At 39.6% G+C, this 19,015-nt stretch overlaps 1 protein-coding gene across 1 annotated transcript in view; it reads right to left on the reverse strand.

The window, feature by feature from the left end:
• Positions 1 to 19,015, reverse strand: part of LOC137626160 (dystroglycan 1-like) — a 388,225-nt gene that overhangs the window by 119,432 nt on the left and 249,778 nt on the right. The gene's annotated exons all lie outside the window — the stretch shown is intronic.

Raw genomic sequence — 19,015 nt, forward strand, 5'->3', positions numbered from 1 at the left:
TGCTTGTATCTTCGCTCTTCCCTCGCACTTAAAAGAACCTGAATAAACATGCCTGTTTTCTCACCGTTAACTGTTAATGGTGAGAAAAATAGGCATGTTTATTCAGGTTCTTTATAGTGCGAGGGAAGAGCGAAGATACAAGCATAATATATACACAAATGAAATGTGTGACACACGGTTGGTACAATACTGTATAAAGTTAATATATAGAGTAAAAGATGTGAGATTGGAAGTATGTTTAGGAATAGAAGGATGGATATACAGTATTGGCTTTGTGTAAGAAAGATAAAAGGGAAAGGTGAAGTGATGTTTTGTGAAATATCGGGTAGGGTGTCTGGGATTGAAAGTGGCTTTATTGCTAAGTGAATGGATGACAGGTAAAGTAATGGAATGGAAGAAGATATCATCTAGGTTAATGTGGCTAAGGGTTAGATTGGGTAGGGAATGTTAGGCTTTTGTCAGTGCGTATGAGCCAGGTGAAGAAGAGCTGAATGAGTTCTGGAATGAATTAACACAGGTGTGTAGAAGGACTGGGTAGAAGGAATTATGTAGTTCTCATGGGTGACTTAAATGCTAGAGTGGGCGCTGGAGGGGTAGAAGGTGTCATTGGGAAGTATGGCCTACCAGGTGAAAATGAGAGTGGCGAAAGGTTGGTAGATTTGTGTGTTGAGCAAGAGATGGTGATAAGTTCTAGCTTTTTCAAAAAGAAAGATAAAAAACAAGTATACGTGGGTAAGAGTGGCAAATGGAAGAGTGGTAGAAGGGGCGTTAATGGATTATGCGTTAAGTAAAAGAATGTTTGGAAGATTGAAAGACGTGCACGTGTTTAGTGGTATAGCTAACAGTATGTCTGATCATTTTTTGGTGGAAGGAAAATTAGTTGTAGAAAAAGAGTGGGGGAATAGAGTAGGTGGATGTAAAAGGGAGCTAGTGAGGGTTGAAGAGCTAATAAAACTGGGGGTAAAAAGTAAATATCAAGAAAAGTTGAAAATGACATATGACGAAGTGAAAGTAAGAGAAACTGGTAATTTAGAGGAGGAATGAAAGTTAGTAAAAGAAAATTTTGTTGTGATTGCAAGTGATGTGTGTGGCAAGAAGTTTGTTGGAGGTAGCATGAGGAAGGGCAGTGAATGGTGGAGTGAAGGTAAAAGTGGAAGAGAACAAGAGGGCTTTTGAAGAATGGCTGCAGAGTAATAGTGTAGAGAAGTATGAAAGATATAGAGAAAAATGTGGAAGTAAAGTGCAAGGTAAGTGAGGCAAAGAGGGCAGCTGACCTGAGGTGGGGTCAGGGATTGGGTCATTCATATGAAGAGAATAAGAAGAAGTTTTGGAAAGAAGTAAAGATAGTAAGGAAGGCTGGCTCAAGAATTGAAGAGACAGTGAAAGATGGAAATGGAAGGTTGTTAAAAGGAGAGGAGGCAAGGAAAAGGTGGGCAGAGTATTTTGAAAGTTTACTGAATGTTGAGGATAATAAGGAGGCAGATATAATTGCTGTTGCAGGTGTTGAGGTGCCGGTGATGGGAGATGAGAATGAGAGAGAGATTACAAGAGAGGAAGTGAGGAGAGTACTAGATGAAACGGGAGTAGGAAAAGCATCTGGTATGGATGGAGTGAGAGCTGAGATGTTGAGGGAAAGGGGTGTGACTGTACTTGAATGGTTGGTGAGATTGTTTAATATGTGATGTGTGTTGTCAATGGTACCAGTAGATTGGGTTTGTGCGTGTATTGTACCACTATACAAGGGTAAGGGAGATGTGCATGAGTGTTGTAATTCAAGGGGTATTATTTTGTTGATTGTAGTTGGAAAAGTGTATGGTAGAGTACTGATTAATATGATTAAGGATAAAACAGAGAATGCAATCTTAGAAGTACAGGGTGGCTTTAGAAGAAGTAGGGGTTGTATGAATCAGAATTTTACAGTTAGGCAGATATGCAAAAAATATTTAGTAAAAGGTAAGGATGTGTATGTTGCGTTTATGGATCTGCAGAAAGCGTATGATAGAGGTGATCGGGAAGCAATGTGGTATGTGATGAGGTTATATGGAGTTGGTGGAAGGTTGTTGCAAGCAGTGAAAAGTTTCTACAAAGGTAGTAAAGCATGTGTTAAGATAGGAAATGAAGTGAGCGATTGGTTTCCGGTGAGAGTGGGACTGAGACAGGGATGTGTGATGTCACTGTGGTTGTTTAACTTGTATGTTGATGGAGTGGTGAGAGAGGTGAATGCTCGAGTGCTTGGACGAGGATTGAAACTGGTAGACGAGAATGACCATGAATGGGAGGTAAATCAGTTGTTGTTTGCGGATGATACTGTACTGGCTGCAGACGCGGAAGAGAAGCTTAGCCGATTAGTGACAGAATTTGGAAGTGTGCGCGAGAGAATGAAGTTGAGAGTTAATGTGGGTAAGAGTAAGGTTATGAGATGTATGAGAAGGAAAGGAGGTGCGAGGTTGAATGTCATGCTGAATGGAGAGTTACTTGAGGAGGTGGATCAGTTTAAGTACTTGGGGTCTGTTGCTGCAAATGGTGGAGTGGAAGCAGATGTACATCATGGAGTGAATGAAGGATGCAAAGTGTTGGGAGCAGTTAAGGGAGTAGTAAAAAATAGAGGGTTGGGGATGAATATAAAGAGAGTTCTGTATGAGAAAGTGATTGTACCAACTGTGATGTATGGATCGGAGTTGTGGGGAATGACCGTGACAGAGAGACAGAAATTCAATGTGTTTGAGATGAAGTGTCTAAGGAGTATGGCTGGTGTATCTCGAGTAGATAGGGTTAGGAACGAAATGGTGAGAGTGAGAACGGGTGTAAGAAATGAGTTAGCAGCTAGAGTGGATATGAATGTGTTGAGGTGTTTTGGCCATGTTGAGAGAATGGAAAATGGCTGTTTGCTTAAGAAGGTGATGAATGCAAGAGTTGATGGGAGAAGCACCAGAGGAAGGCCAAGGTTTGGGTGGATGGATGGGGAAGCTCTGGGTGATAGGAGGATAGATGTGAGAGAGGCAAGAGAGCGTGCTAGAAATAGGAATGAATGGCGAGTGATTGTGACGCACTTCCGGTAGGCCCTGCTGCTTCATCCGGTGCCTTGGATGACCACGGAGGTAGCTGCAGTAGGGGATTCAGCATTATGAAGCTACATTTGTGGTGGATAATGTGGGAGAGTGGGCTGTGCCACCCTAGCAGTACCAGTCAAACTCGATTGAGTCCCTTGTCAGGCTGGGAGGAACATAGAGAGGAGATGTCCCCTTTTTTGTTTCATTTGTTTGATGTCGGCTACCCCCCAAAAAATTGGGTTAAGTCCCTTGGTATACAGTATGTATGTAAGTAGTATGTATTATAAACTATCATAATATTCATATAATACATTTATAGCTCTCATTACAGTATTAACACACACTATCTGTGTGTGTGTGTGTAACAAATGATATCTTGCTTTCTTTGTTCTTTGCAATGTCTCAATTGAATACTGACGGAGCTGTAATAAATAATTTCTTAAGCTTTATAATCAACAACCACATAGCTAAAAACTATAAAATAACATGCATTGGCAATAAGGATGAAACTCCAGTTAACATTATGCAATTCAACAGTACAAGCAAATAAAATATGAGAGAAGTATTTCAAATAAAACTGTTGAAATTGGAATGTTAATTGGAAAACGTTGGATCAAGTAATAATTATTTCTTTTGGCAAATAGATATATCCTTTGGTAGTATGCCTTAATAATAATCAAGTTGATCCGAAAATTTGGAATGACAACAGACTATGCAGTGTTGATCAGCTGATTTGAATGTGGAAAATGCACAAGATTTTACATACATACAAATACCAAGGCACTTCCCCCAATTTTGGGGGGTAGCCGACATGAACAAATGAAACAAAACAAAAAGGGGACCTCTACTCTCTACGTTCCTCCCAGCCTGACAATGGACTCAACCGAGTTCAGCTGGTACTGCTGGGGTGCCACAGCCCACCCTCCCCCGTTATCCACCACTGATGAAGCTTCATAATGCTGAATCCCATACTGCTGTTACCTCCGCGGTCATCTAAGGCACTGGAGGAAGCAGCAGGGCCTATCGGAACTGCGTCACAATCGCTCGCCATTCTTTCCTATTTCTAGCATGCTCTCTTGCCTCTCTGACATCTATCCTCCTATCACCCAGAGCTTTCTTCACTCCATCCATCCACCCAAACCTTGGCCTTCCTCTTGTACTTCTCCCATCAACTCTTGCATTCATCACCTTCTTTAGCAAACAGCCATTTTCCATTCTCTCAACATGGCCAAACCACCTCAACACATTCATATCCACTCTAGCTGCTAACTCATTTCTTACACCCGTTCTCACCCTCACCACTTCATTCCTAATCCTATCTACTTGTGACACACCAGCCATACTCCTTAGACACTTCATCTCAAACACATTCAATTTCCGTCTCTCCATCACTTTCATTCCCCACAACTCTGATCCATACATCACAGTTGGTACAATCACTTTCTCATATAGAACTCTCTTTACATTCACGCCCAACCCTCTATTTTTTTACTACTACGAGATTTTACCTATCTCAAAATCTGTATATATATATATATATATATATATATATATATATATATATATATATATATATTAATATATATATATATATATATATATATATATTAATATAATATATATATATATATATATATATATATATATATATATATATATATATATATATATATATATATATATATATATATATATATATATATATATATAATATATATATATATATATATATATATATATATATATATATATATATATATATATATATACATACTGTATATATAAATATACATATACATATATATACACACACACACACACATATATATATATATATATATATATATATATATATATATACATATAACAGATTTTGATATAGGTAAAATCTATTTTTGGATGAGATAGTCATGTTGTCCTGATGGAACTTCTTCATTGGGATCTTCTACTTGGGATATTTGTGCGAGGGATACAAAAGAGAAATTATATCTTAGAGGCACCAAAATAGTTCTAACCTCTGGAGCAAATATCCCGAGAGATATCGTGTATAAATCACGGACACGTTAATAACAAACCATGACTATCCATCCCCGAATAGAGTTAACCTTGTCTCAAAGGATAAGGATAGAGGGAAGCGAGCCGTTACAACTCCCGATCTCAATATGCTACAACTAACACGTTTCCTGTTGAACTATTCCAGGAGCAGCCATCGTTTGACGCAAGGTCCCACACTAAGAATTGGGAGGGGATGGAAAGTAATGGACGGGCCATCAGGACGACATGGCTATCTCACCCAAAAATAGATTTATTCTATGTCAAATTCCGTTTTTTTTGGCTCGAGCCATGTCGTCTTCATGGAAGTGTACCAGAGAATTATTATTCTCAGTTTTGGCCAGGAAAGTTTCAACCCTTTACACCCCATAGACATAATCACATTACCTGTAGCATTGATACTATGGTACTTGGCTATGGAGCGAGCAATATGTTTGTAAAAAGTAGGAGCTAAAGAAATCAACGTCACAGTCCCACTCACTGTGGAGAAGATCTTTGTCTCGAGAAGATGAAAAGACTGAAGTCTATAAAAGGAGGGTTAAAAATTGAGGTACATTACTTTTATTTTTTTACAGTAGGTCCAATGAAAGGAAATGCTAAAAGGAACAGCAGTCTTTTATTGTTTCCAATATATGCATAAATGTAACAGTAATCAATTGTAACATTATATGCAGTAGATATATACAGAAAACCAGAGGTTTCCGACCCCAAAATTATGTAACAGTAATAAAATAGTAACACATGATATGCAAGGAAAAATATTCCCTTTGACTCTTTATAATATTGAATAGTACATTGAAAAGAGCAAGATTAGTCCCCTTGCACAATGTGGACTGAGAAGTCCCAACCATACAGTCTATAAGAGTCCATACACAACACTCAAGAAGCTGGTTTAATCACACTACCAGCAGCCGCCACCAAGAGTTTAATCTCTTCGAACTGACATAGGTAATATTTGAAGAACACTCTTGAAGATTTTTATACAGTGTAAGCCTGTAAGCCTGCAAAGGACATAGATTGGAAAAAAATTTAAGAGGCAACTTTTCTAGGGTCTGATCCACTAGAATACTTTCCGGGGCAGCCTTTCTGATGAAGTAGCTGAATTTGGACCTTAGCTGTTTCGGAGAAAGGTTAGATCCTGTCGACTCCCCTTTTAAAGGTTGACTGCCTTTAAAGGTCCGGCTCTTAGATGGGTAGGCTTTAAGGCTCTCCACAGGACACAGAGAAGGGTCCTCCTATAGTGAAACAATTTTCCAGGGCCCCAGCGTTTCGTGGGAAGTTCGTTTTCTGCCAAGAATGCAGGATTTGGATAAAGGCGTACCTCTCCCGAATCCGTGAATTCAACGTGGCCACCATCCCTTGAAAGTGCCACAATCTCACTGACTTTAGCACTAGAAGCCATAGCAAGCAAAAAAATAGACTTTTGAGTATGACCACTCAAAGAGGCAGAGGTGTTATCTATAGAAGAGGCAAAGTGCAAGACATTATCCAACGACCATGAAATAGCCTTGGAAGAAGAATTTGGTTTCAGTTTAACACAAGCCTTCGGGATCTTATTGAATAGCTCGTTACCGAGTTTGATATCAAAAGCATACGCGATCGGTCTAGTTAGTGCCGACTTACATGAAGCAATAGTTGTAGAGGCTAGACCTTGATCGTGTAGTGAAATGAAGAAATAAATACAGAAGTCCATAGAAATCGAAGTGGGCTAATGACTTTTCATGCACCTAACAAATTTTATCCAGGAAGACAAATGTTCTCGTTTTGTGGTGTTGGTCTTGTACTCTTCTATGAATTCAATTCGAAATTGCAACTCCGAATTTTCTTTGAGCCGCGAGGGCAAAAAAATAATTAGCTGAAGGGTTTTTGTTATCAAAGAGGAAGCAAAGACAGTTGTCTGTTGAACAGCGTAGGACAGCACTGGAGATGGTAGAGGGATCTGGAAGGGTATGTGTCCAGAACAATAGGCTACCAGTTGCTCTTGGGGCACTTGGGAGCCAACAGAACTAATGTTCCCTTGAAAGTCCGGAGTTTGTTCAGTACTTTCAGTAGGAGGTTGAATGGAGGAAAAAGGTAGATGAGACCACTGGTTCCAATCCAGAGACATCGCATCTATTTCAATCGCATCCGGGTCCAAGTTTGGTGCTACATATCGGGGAAGTTTTTTTTTTTTTTTTGTTGAAGCTCGTCGCAGAGAGATAGATTTGCAGTCCCAGAACTTGCTCTAGAATGAAACAGAATGATTTTATGTCCAGCGACCATTCTGTTTTCTGAGGCCATCACACTGCGAACATCTTCAAGACTTCAAGATGAAATGCTGAAAGATGCCACTTCCTCCTATTTACTAAAGAGTGTAACTAGGATTACATGGTTGATAAGAGGAGATCTGGAGCCCTGTCTGTTGACAAAGTGCACTATTGTGTTGTTGTCGATGACCAATTTGATGTGTGATTTCGTCTTTGGGCACAGTTTCTCCAGAGTCAGAAACACTGCCATAGCCTCCATAACACTGATGTGAAACTTCTGAAATGCGATCGAACTGACCTTGCACTTTCTTGGAAGAGGAGTGCCCTCCCCAACCTTGTTCTGATGCATCTATGTGAATAGTAATGGAAAGAGGAAGGTACTGAAGAGGGACGTCATTCGATAGACTCTTGGCAGTGGACCACAGCCTGAGCTGCTTCCGCAGTAAGGCCGGGATTTTGTGACGAAAATCTCTTCGAGCATTGGATGCCTTTCCTCTCCAGACTCTGTTGGCATCTTTGAGCCTTGCTTTCTGGATTGGGTCTGTCACAGCAGCGAACTGTATCGACCCAAAGACCCCTTCCTGTTGTCGTCTGGTGAGTACTTTTGAATGAAGTAGGCACCTGACTGAGTTTGATATTTCCTTTCTCTTGTCTTGTAGTAGAGAGAGAGGGTGTGTGACTGTATGTTCCAGTGATGACCTAGCCACTAGAATTTCTGAGCTGGAGATAGCACGGACTTCGAGGTTGATTTGTTAGCCCAGAGATTGTAGGAAGTTCATGACTTCTTAGGCTGTTTGAAGACATTCCAACTTCGTTACAGCCCAGACTAACCAGTCGTCCAGGTACACCATTACCTGAAGGCCTCTGTTCCGAAGTTGTTGGACATTGGCATTAACTAGTTGCGTGAAAATCCTTGGAGCTATACTTAGCCCGAAAGTCATAGCATTGAATATGTAAGCCTTTCTTGCCAGTCTGAAACCAAGGTAGACGGAGGAGTGCCAACCTATTGGAGTATGCCAATAGGCATCTGTAAGGCCTATGGAGACTGTGTAGGCCACCTGGGGTAGTAGGGTCTGTAATTGCGAGATAGTCAGCATCTGGAACTTGTCATTCAGAATGAATTTGTTTAGTGGGGACAAGTCCAGGATAGTTCGAAGAGTGTTAGAACCTTTCTTTGGTAGGCAGAATAGCCACCCATGAAACTTCATGAATTTTGTGCAACAGATGACTCCCTTCCGGAGAAGGTTTCAAACGTAATCCTCTAAAAACGGGCTAGTGGGTTGAAAGAACCTCTTGACCTGTGGTGGTTCCTTGTCTCCATTTCCAGCTAAGCCCTTTCGAGACTATGCTGTTAGCCCAGGGATCAAACTCGCATTGATCCCTGAACAGGTGAAGTCGTTCCCCTAGCGAAAGCTCCTCATTGTTGTTGCAAAGGACCTGCAACTTTAGAAGTCTTGTCTCTACTTCCTCGGCCTCTAGTTCAACCGCTTCTTTTAGACCTTCTCCTGTTACTTGAACCCTTCCTATGAGCTTTGGCAGGGTGAAAGGTGGTGTGGTAGCTCTCTCGTACACCGGGTTGAAGGCTTGAGACTGTGAAATGCACTGCTGGGGGACCGTGTACATTGTCAGAAATGACGGCAACTAAGGCTCTCGCGACAGGAAGAGATTTCCTTCCTTTTAAGTGAATACTGCGCGGAAGCGATGGAAGCAAGGAAAATCACAAGACAAGAAGTAAAAGAATGAATGAATAATTCGAAGTTCTCTGACATCCTGACATCGAAGGTCATTGATGCCGATATTGTTCATCATAAATATTAAAAGAATATTCAATCAAAATAAAAAAATAAATGTTATAGAAGTTAATAGCTTTAAGAAGATCTGCTTCTGATATAAATTTAAAAACACCACTAGCATTGTACGACATCATATCCAAGGATCTTGGCAAGGATGAACCTACCATCCTCACCCAGAGCCTCAAACCGATATCTATTTCTTTCTGTGGTATAAGTGGGGCATTCAGTCAACAAATGCCTCACTGTCAAGGGTATCAAACAGTCGTCGCAATATGGTTGGTATTGGCCAGCCAGAAGAAACTTGTGTGTTATCAGTGTGACCAATGTGTGACAACAAAGAGTAGTATCCCATTTTCGGGGGCATCCCATTATACCTCCAAGGGGATATAACAATCGCAATCTCTCTCATCTTATTTTCACTTAAACTATCCAAATGCTTTTGCCAACTGTTATAAAAAGAATTCTTAATTGCTGGTAAAAAATCATTACAGAGAATGGGATACCTTCTTGGTAGCAACTCGGCTGCAGCATTCTTTGCCAGTGAATATTTGCCTCTACATTTCCACACACTCTTACGTCTGCTGGAACCCAGCAAAATCGAACTGTTATAACTTTTAGGCCAATGCTTAAAAGCCACTCTAAAATCTTTAAAACTAAAGATTTACTAAAATTAAAACCTTATAAATCTTGAAGGACACTTCTTGAATCACTATAAATGGTAAAAGTGTCCTCCTCTTTTAACGCTATTTTCTCAGTAGCGGTTAGTATGCCATATAATTCAGCAGTGAATATGGAAGATATAGGAGGAAGTGCACCTCTATAGTTGAAAGAACTACTATATACTCCAAATCCAACGCCAGCATCAGATTTGGAGCCATCAGTATAATGTATAAGTTGATTCCCTATGTTCTTGCACATGTTCCATAGAGAGAGACTTAGCTTCTAATTCATTTTTTTTTACAAAATATTTACGAAAAGATATCTATGATAATTTCCACGGAGGGGTTGATAATATCTTAAATGGAAGCACCTTACCTCTAATTATATACTGTTTAGTAATTGTTTTACCTGAAAACCATAAGGTTGAGGAGATTTTGAGTGCAACTCAAGAGAGTCAGTCAGTCCTTGTAACCTAAACCAATACCGAATAATGGAAGACATTCTGTAATGGTCTAGAGGTAACTCTTGGGATAGGTGAGGTTCTAAATGCTCCTGTGGACAATCTAATACCAGCATGATGTAATGAATCTAATATCTTTAATCACCTTGGGGGGGGGGGGACTGGGGAGTACATTTCACACCCATAACTAATTTTGGAAAAAATTAAGGCCTTGTATAACTTTCAATTAGTTTTAGGGTCTGCCCCCATGATGTATGGGACAATACTTCTGAAAGATTCAGACCCTCAAGACATTTATCTTTCAACACCTTCAAGTGAGGAACCCATGTTAGCCTAGAATCGAAAATCAATCCTAAAAATTTAGCTTCATCTACACATGGGATCCGTTGACCTTTCATGTATATATCTGGATCTGGATATAATCCCAGGATACAACAGAAATGGACAATAGTAGTTTTACTTGTTGAAAACTTTAACCCATTCATAACAGCCCACTGAATAATTTTATCAATTGCGAGTTGTAGTTTTCTCTCAACCATTCTCATTCTAGCTCCAGCAAATGATATGGAAATATCCAGAAATAACATTGAGAGAACATCCCAGGGAATGACTAGTGCAAACAGGGTTACACTCAGCACACTACCCTGAGGAACGCTTTCTTCCTGACAATTACTCTCTGATAGAGTTTTCCCCGATCTCACTTGAAAAACTCTATGTGAAAGAAATGACTGAATAAATAGTGGTAGCTCTCCTCCTAATCTCAATTCATGAATGGTTTTAAATACAGTAAACCATATCTCCATGTAGTATCATATGCCTTTTCTAGTTGAAAAAATGACTGTCACATGGTGCTGTTTGGAATCAAGGCTTCACAAAGAGAGGACTCAGGTCGTATCAAGACATCAATCATTGAGTGCATTTTTATGAATCAACACGGAATAGGTGATAAAATACCTTTCTTTCCTAAGTACCACATCAGTCTTGCATTAACCATCTTCTCCATGATTTTACATAAACAATATGTCAATGCAATTTGTCGATAGTTTGCTGCTAAAAACTTGTCCTTACCTGGTTTTAAAAAGGATAAAATATTGGCTACTTCCCAAACACTTGGATAACTATGATCATGCCATATTCTATTAATAAAGCTTAAAATAAATACCTTTTTATTAAAAGGTACATGTTTAATCATTGCATATGGAATTCCATTGGGTCCAGGGGCTGTATCGTTACAATTAGCAAGTACAGAATCAAATTATCTTTCAGTAAAAGGTAAATTATACGACTTCCCTTCCTATTGCAAAATTCAAAATTTTCTTTTCTTCAATGCTTCTATACTAGTGAACAGGAGCTGCTAGGGCATTGCTAACAATATTTGCTTCAGTCACATACTGACTGTTCACCTTCAACATTGATGGTGGGTTTGGAGTAAATTTGCCTGAAATCTTTTTTATTTTCCTCCAAACAGAAGATGGTGGTGTTCTACTGTTAATGTGGGAAACAAAAGACACCCAAGATTGGCCTCTAACTTCTTTCATGGCACGATGGAACTGTGCTCTACACTTTTTGTATGTTATCAAATTTTCGTCACTACGGCGTCTATGCAATCTAGTCAGATTTTCTGGTGGCTCTGTGCAAGACAGTTAATTCTGAAGACCACCACATTTGAATAATCCTGTGGGTTTGGGAAATTGAATGGATTCCTGCCGGGCGTCTATGCAATCTAGTCAGATTTTCTGGTGGCTCTGTGCAAGACAGTTAATTCTGAAGACCACCACATTTGAATAATCCTGTGGGTTTGGGAAATCGAATTAATTCCTGCTGTATGGAGAGTTCCATTCAAAAGGTCTATGGCATCATCAATACTTTTAAAATGTTCTACACTCCCCTTGATTTCACTTAGCTCACAATAGTTAACCCAGTCTGCCTTGTCAAGATTCCATCGTGGCATTCTTTGTAAAGGCGGACCCTTGTTGGTGTTTATAATGATTGGTGCATGATCACTAGTATGCCAATCATCTAATGTCCTCCAATCAAAATCAAGAAGGCAGTTAGAGCTTGCAATTGAAAGGTCAATGCATGACAAGGTACCTGTCTGAACATGGAAGTGTGTTGGTTCTCCTGTATTAAGGAGTCCGACATCCTCATTCTCCACAATTGAAGAGATAATATTGCCCCTTGTGTTTGCCAAAACATCACCACATAAAGCATGTTTACCATTCATATCTCCCAGTAATAGAAAAGGTTGAGAGAGTTGCTGAATGACCTCTATTAAATCATCATATAAAATATTACCATTTGGAGTTAAGTACAGAGAGCATATTGTATATTTTCTCCCTATATCAATTTGTACAACAATTGCCTGCAGGGGTGTACGAATAGACAAAGGTATTTGGGGAACATCTCGATGAACGTACATGAGACTTCCGCCATGGCTCCCTGCGTGTTAATTATATGGTGTTCTATAGCTAACATACTCTCGAGGACTAGGATTGTTAGCATCAAGCTTACTTTCCTTTAGACATACAACTAAGGGGGAATGTTCCTGGAATGTTCCTGAATTAGGAGCTTACGTTCCTCATATTTGGCCCTTAAACTGACAATTCCATGGAGGAGAAAACTACGGATTATTTCTGGAAGACATCTTGGATGAGGACTTCCCATTAGCAGTTTTTAATCTTACATTATTACCTGTAGGTTTCTTCAGAGATGGTCTCGATATATTGGGTTTTAGTTTTTTTTTTTTTCTTTTTTTTCTTTTTGTCCTTTTGATCTATTTGTTGAGGCATATGGTGGACCTCAACTTGAATTTTTTATTTAATCAGTTTATTTTATGGTTCATTAGAAACATCAACAGACAAAACATAAAATTTATTTGATGTCATAACTTTAATGTTTCTAATGGAGGGGGGTGAGAGAGCTGGAGGTCTCTCTCTTTTCCGATTAATAGATGGTGGGATTCTAGGTTTTTGCACCATTCCTACTACAGGTGCATAAGGTAAGTTGGTTTTAAGTGGAATCTTCACTTAGTTTTTGTATTGTATTGTTCCCCAAGTAAATTGGCTGCAGCTCCTCTCACACTGGGCCTAGAGTAAAGAACTATATACCAAAATGGTGCTATTTATCTGTAGATTTATTTCATATAAAAAACATTATTTAAATTATTATTGGGGGTCACCAAAGGTCAAAAGGTCAAGGTCAGCCCTTTGAAATGCCGATTTTGGGTTTTAGCTGTATTTTGGCTAAATAAGACATCAAAATTAACCCAAGGTTTACTAAATATGAATAGAATTTAAAGAAGAGAAATAAAGTTTTTTGAAGAAAATGGGATCTATTCCAGCAATATGACGGATATGACAACAGTCATCATTAAACGGTTACTGTGAAATTCACTCGTCAAACCATTTCAAATTTAGTTGATAGATGGTTCACCTATATTACTGAGATCTGTTTTATTGACTGTGTGTGTGCACCTGTTTTGTCTTTTAAACATTATAAAAACAGCCTCTACATTGCGTTCTAACATCCTTGAAATTTTGTAAGTGTGCACCTGAATTGCCCCTGTCCTTGTCACTTGATGATTTTAAGAAAGGCCGAGTAGAAATTCCAGACCTTCTTCATTTGTTTTTTTACCACACTTCTCTGTGGCTTGCAGAATAAAGATAAGCCTAGTGAATCAGTAAAATGAAGGGTAGTCTCACTATCCCAGGATGTTATTTTCTGTACCAGCCAGGGAAAAGTAAAACCCTCCAATCATCTTTATCTGGGAGTCGGAATGAAAAGCCTCACAGGTAGTCGCAGAGTTGTGGAAATTCTTAATCACTTGGGTCATGCGGTAAGTTATCCCACAGCTGAATCAATTGAGATGGATATAACGTCAAAAATCACAGCAGAAGGGCAGCTTTTACATGATTTGCTCTTACCTCAAGTTGGTCTCTCCATAGGTCTTGATTGGGATAATTATGACGAGCTGACAGAAACCCTATCTGGCAAAGACACTATTCATGACACTGTTGGGATATGCTACCAGAATAGGCCTGCTGAAGGGGGGTGCAAGGTGCTCAGGCCAAAGGGACCACGAATACTGATGCAACTACTGACCAAGTACCTGTGAAAAGACGACGAATATTTGATGCGCCTCAGCGACAAATCATGCCATATAAAAGAAAGCCACTGTCGAAGTTCGAATTTGAAAAATATTCACAAGATCCACAATCCAGCCTGGAGATAGCAAAGAAAATGAATATCATCTGGTAAATATGCTGCTGCCTGATGTCCAGCACCCTTATGTGGCGTGGCTGGAATTTCTTGGTCACAGGGGACAGACTCCCTTTGCAGCAGATTCGGTATACTGTATGGAAAATATTGAACTGCCCCCAACAAGATTGGATGTAGTTAAAGAAACTTTGGTCAGGTCTCAAAAGGTTGTGTGAGAGTGCAGTGAGGCATATGCTATAATGACTTATGACCTTGCTATCGCAAAACCTGCACTCCAGATCCAAGCACAAGAATCCCCTCTTTTTGACAATATCTTTGTTTGTTTTGGTGCATTTCATACTTCCAAGGCCTATTTCAGCGCATTAGGTTATAATGTTGAATCGTCTGGTTGTACCGAGGTTCTTTGCTCGGCTGATGTGTTAGTTCATGGTCCAGTGCGAGGGTTCATTGGTGGAAAAGATTTTAACAGATGCAAGCGTATCCATCCCCTGTTTGCACCTGCCTTGCAGATTCTGCATTTTAAACAATTCATTTTAGAAGGTGGAATACCTGATGAATGCATGGCGTTGTTGAATTCATTTTCTGCAGACCCATCACCCCAATCACTTTTGACATTATTGGAGTCCACTGCAATTTGTAATTTGGTGGAGAGATATGGTGAATTCTGTGATCAGACTCGTCAGGGTCATCATGGCTCTACTGCTAGGTTCTGGTTTCTCTACATATATCTTGTTCATATATTCATGCTTTATGACAGGGCTAGCAGGACAAATGACCTACACATCTACATCTATGCTTTAGGCTCAATGATTCCTATATTCTTTGCAACTCACAAGCCAAACTATGCCCGTTAAATGTCATTGTATCAACTCGATCTGCTCAATATGGAAATGACACATCCCGGAATCAAGCCAAGTTTTGAAGCAGGTGCACTCTCTGTGCGGAGAACTAGGAATACCTTTTCCAGAAGTGCAGTTGCTATTACCTTACAGCAAGCTGTGAATAGGGATGCTGCATCCAGTCAAAAGGGTATTGCTGCATTTACACAGAATGTTGCAGTCTGTTAGAGGTGGACAGTGACAAGATCTTTTAGGGGAGCAATTGTGAGTTGTCTCCTGGAAATGACTGGAATCACACTGGTTGGTTGATGATGCAATACAGGAACTAAAGCCATCAAGGATGGCCAAAGACAATGCAGACCTTAAGAGCATGATCACAGAGGTGGAGAACACTCTAAATCCATTCCCTATTAATGATGATACTCTGTATTGCCTAAACACTGGCAAAGCTGCCTCGGATGGTGTGGAAGACAGACTTCTGCAGTCAAAAGACACTGGATCTACCTGGTATCAAGTTTTTGTTAATGAATGTAATGTAGATGGTGGGCGTTTTGAACGGGCTGTTAAGCGAAGAAATGTGATTAATGTCACACAGGATGTAGTAAAAGTTAAATTCACCACAAAGGACAAACAGATCAAGGAAGCAAAATGCACCAGAGACATATTTTGAGGGCTGCTGTATTTGTCAGTAACACAAGAACTTGATCTCAGTATTGTCCTGTCCTACCCTCTCACTCCAGTTCCTTTCTTATTGTGTCATATAACCGGTGATATGAACAAGACATCATAGAGCACATTAATGGAAAAATTAGAAGCAATGGGAACCTTGAATGCCATACCAGACAGGACTGATGTCTATATTATTCATGCTATGTTCTTCTTCCATACGCTTGACATGGCATCCACCTATGGGGGGATGGCAATGTCCCTTTTGAAATAAGCTTGTAGCACTGATGAAATTGTACACATAGTCTGTGACACATATACTAATGGGTCAAGTATCAAGGACATTGAACATAACTTGTGTGGTAGGACACCCACTACCTACATAAATCACTGGCTCGTCACGGAAAAGAACACCAGATCTCAACACGGCTTGGAGCACATAACAATGCAAAATAGAGTTTTTGGCCTTCTTGAAGGATGAATGGTCATCAGATAGATATGCATCGACTCTTAAGGGACATCAGGTCTACTTAGCAGTGGAACATGAATGCTACCTTTACACTTCAACAAGTGTAACTGTCAACACGATCCTGGTTCATGAGCTTCAGTGCAGGCATGAAGAAGCCGATACACGGTTACTGTACTATGCAAACTTTGTTGCTGTTAACCATGATGCGTCTCCAGTGATTGTCATTCGCAGTAACGACACTGACGTCTTCATCCTCATTCTCTACCATGCTAGGTTCCTTAATGCACAGATTTGTATGGATGCTGGCTTGAGTTCTAGAAATTCCAGGCATTTCATATATATGTCACAACTTGCAACCAAACTGACCGGACCTATATGCGATGCTCTAACAGCCTGTGATTATACAGCCTCTTTTATGAGAAAAGCAAAGTGGAAGCCATTTGAAATAATGAGAAACAACCCTAGGTTCACATCAGCAATTAGTCACCTTGGAGACTCAAATGTCATCGATCCAGATGTTGCTGCTGTAGTTGGAGAGTACTTGTGCATTGTCTATGCAGTTTGGAACCTAACAAGTATTGATGAAGCCAGGCTTCAACTTTACCGCAAGTTGTATGCCCTAAAGAAGGAAACTGATCCATTGGATAAAATCAAAACTACAGACCCCTGTTGTCTTCCTCCTTGCCAAAGAGTGTAGCAACAGAAGTTGCTAAGAACTAAATTTGTTGCACACGTATTGAGGAATGCAAGGAAGCCGATCCAGTCTCATTTGGTCCTGAAGGACATGGCTGGAAAGTCCAGAATGTAGATTGATGATTGTCTAGTTCACTGGCTCAAATACCCCTGACAAGTTAACCGTTGGAGAATCTGATGTACAGGAAGAAGATGATAATGATGATGATGATGATAATGAAAGTGACACTGAGAGCAGCCATTCCTCGAATGAAGAAAAGAGAATAGATTTTTAGAAAGTCCATATTAGTAATATAGCTGGAATAGATTCTACATTCTTCAAAAAACTTTATTTGTATCTCTTTTTTTATATTTTACGCACATTTAGTAAACCTTTAGCAAATATTGATGTCTTATTTAGCCAAAATACAACTAAAACCCAAATCTGGAATTTCAAATGGCTGATCTTGACCTTTTGACCCCTGGTGACCTCTAATGATAAATTAACTATTTTAGTTTGATATTAAATAAATCTACTCATCAATAACATCATTTTGGTATATAGTTCTTTATTCTAGGCCCAATGTGAGAGGAGCTGCAGCCAATTTACTTTCCCCTACCCACATATTTTGCTGAGAAATGAAAAGTCCTTTTTCGGACAAAAGTGGTTAATAAAACCCACACCCACCACTGCCCAACTTAAAGATACCCATTTTTGGATGTCCCATGGTAGATCCTTTCCAAAAATACCCACTAGAATTTTGGTCATCTCCGGTAAATAAATGGCTGCTAGCTCTCGCTCTACATGGTTCAGTATATATTCGGAGATTTTTTACCAGACTCCGTTCATTCATTGTGTGAATCTTGATCTGTAATGTGGTGGGGTGTTCTATTAAGCTTGACGATTTCTTGTGCCGCCGGCTGGAAACTTTGAAAAAGGATTGTAGCATAATTTTAGGAAGTTACTATACAGTATTTGATAGGCTATTTAGCCGTCCCCTCTGGGTGTAACACTGAGGATTGTAAGCTTTGTTTTTTTATGAAAATATTTTTGTCTTTCTGATGTAGAGGTGAGGATGTCGTTAGGTCCACTGTGCAGCCTTGCGTTATAATCCTTTGATCTTGATGCAAGCTAATTCAAATTATATTTGAATTTAGCCCAAATAGATACACGGTTAGGTGTGCCTTTGTTTATACTTGTATATGGAACCCTTACAAGTGTCCAGCATGTGAATGGTTCCTGTTTCTTTTTTGGGGGGTTATTCAAACTTTTTTTATCTGGTTATTGTGAGGCTGAACTGTAAAGGGATACTAGTTTTTCTTCACATTATAGATTATTGAAATTTGATGAAAAACGTTATTGTCGACCCAATTATTTCTTTTTTTTTTTCTTATTAAATCTGTTTCTAATAAGACACTTTTATTATAATTTTTTCCTCTCGCACCATGTCCTGTTAGCAGCCTAGAAAATTTTTTCCCTTTCAACTAAGGTATAGTACTTACATAACTTGAAATCAGCTTACCTCTGAATATTACGCAACTACAGTTCTAGCTGGGTCCCCTTGCCCAGTATAAAATCAAAGGGGTGGTGATCAGTGCCCAGTTCAATTGACTGTTCACCTGTTGCCCAGCTTTATGAGTTTTCCAATGTTTCATCTTTTCTGTGTAGTGAAAGTTAGTGTGTGGTTGGCATTCGGACACTAGGCAGTCTACGTGCTACAGCTGGCCACAATATGCGAACCACTACAATGGTATTGGAGCTGTCTTATTGCAAGAATATAAGGAAGGAATTCTTCACCCTGTTTGCTTAAGACAACGAAGCTGAAGAGGAAGCAACAAGTCGACTCGAAAGTTGAAACGGAACTGCTGGCACTGATCGCATTTACGTAA

This window comes from Palaemon carinicauda, chromosome 2 (assembly GCF_036898095.1).
Source record: "Palaemon carinicauda isolate YSFRI2023 chromosome 2, ASM3689809v2, whole genome shotgun sequence".
NCBI classification, from domain to species: domain Eukaryota; kingdom Metazoa; phylum Arthropoda; class Malacostraca; order Decapoda; family Palaemonidae; genus Palaemon; species Palaemon carinicauda.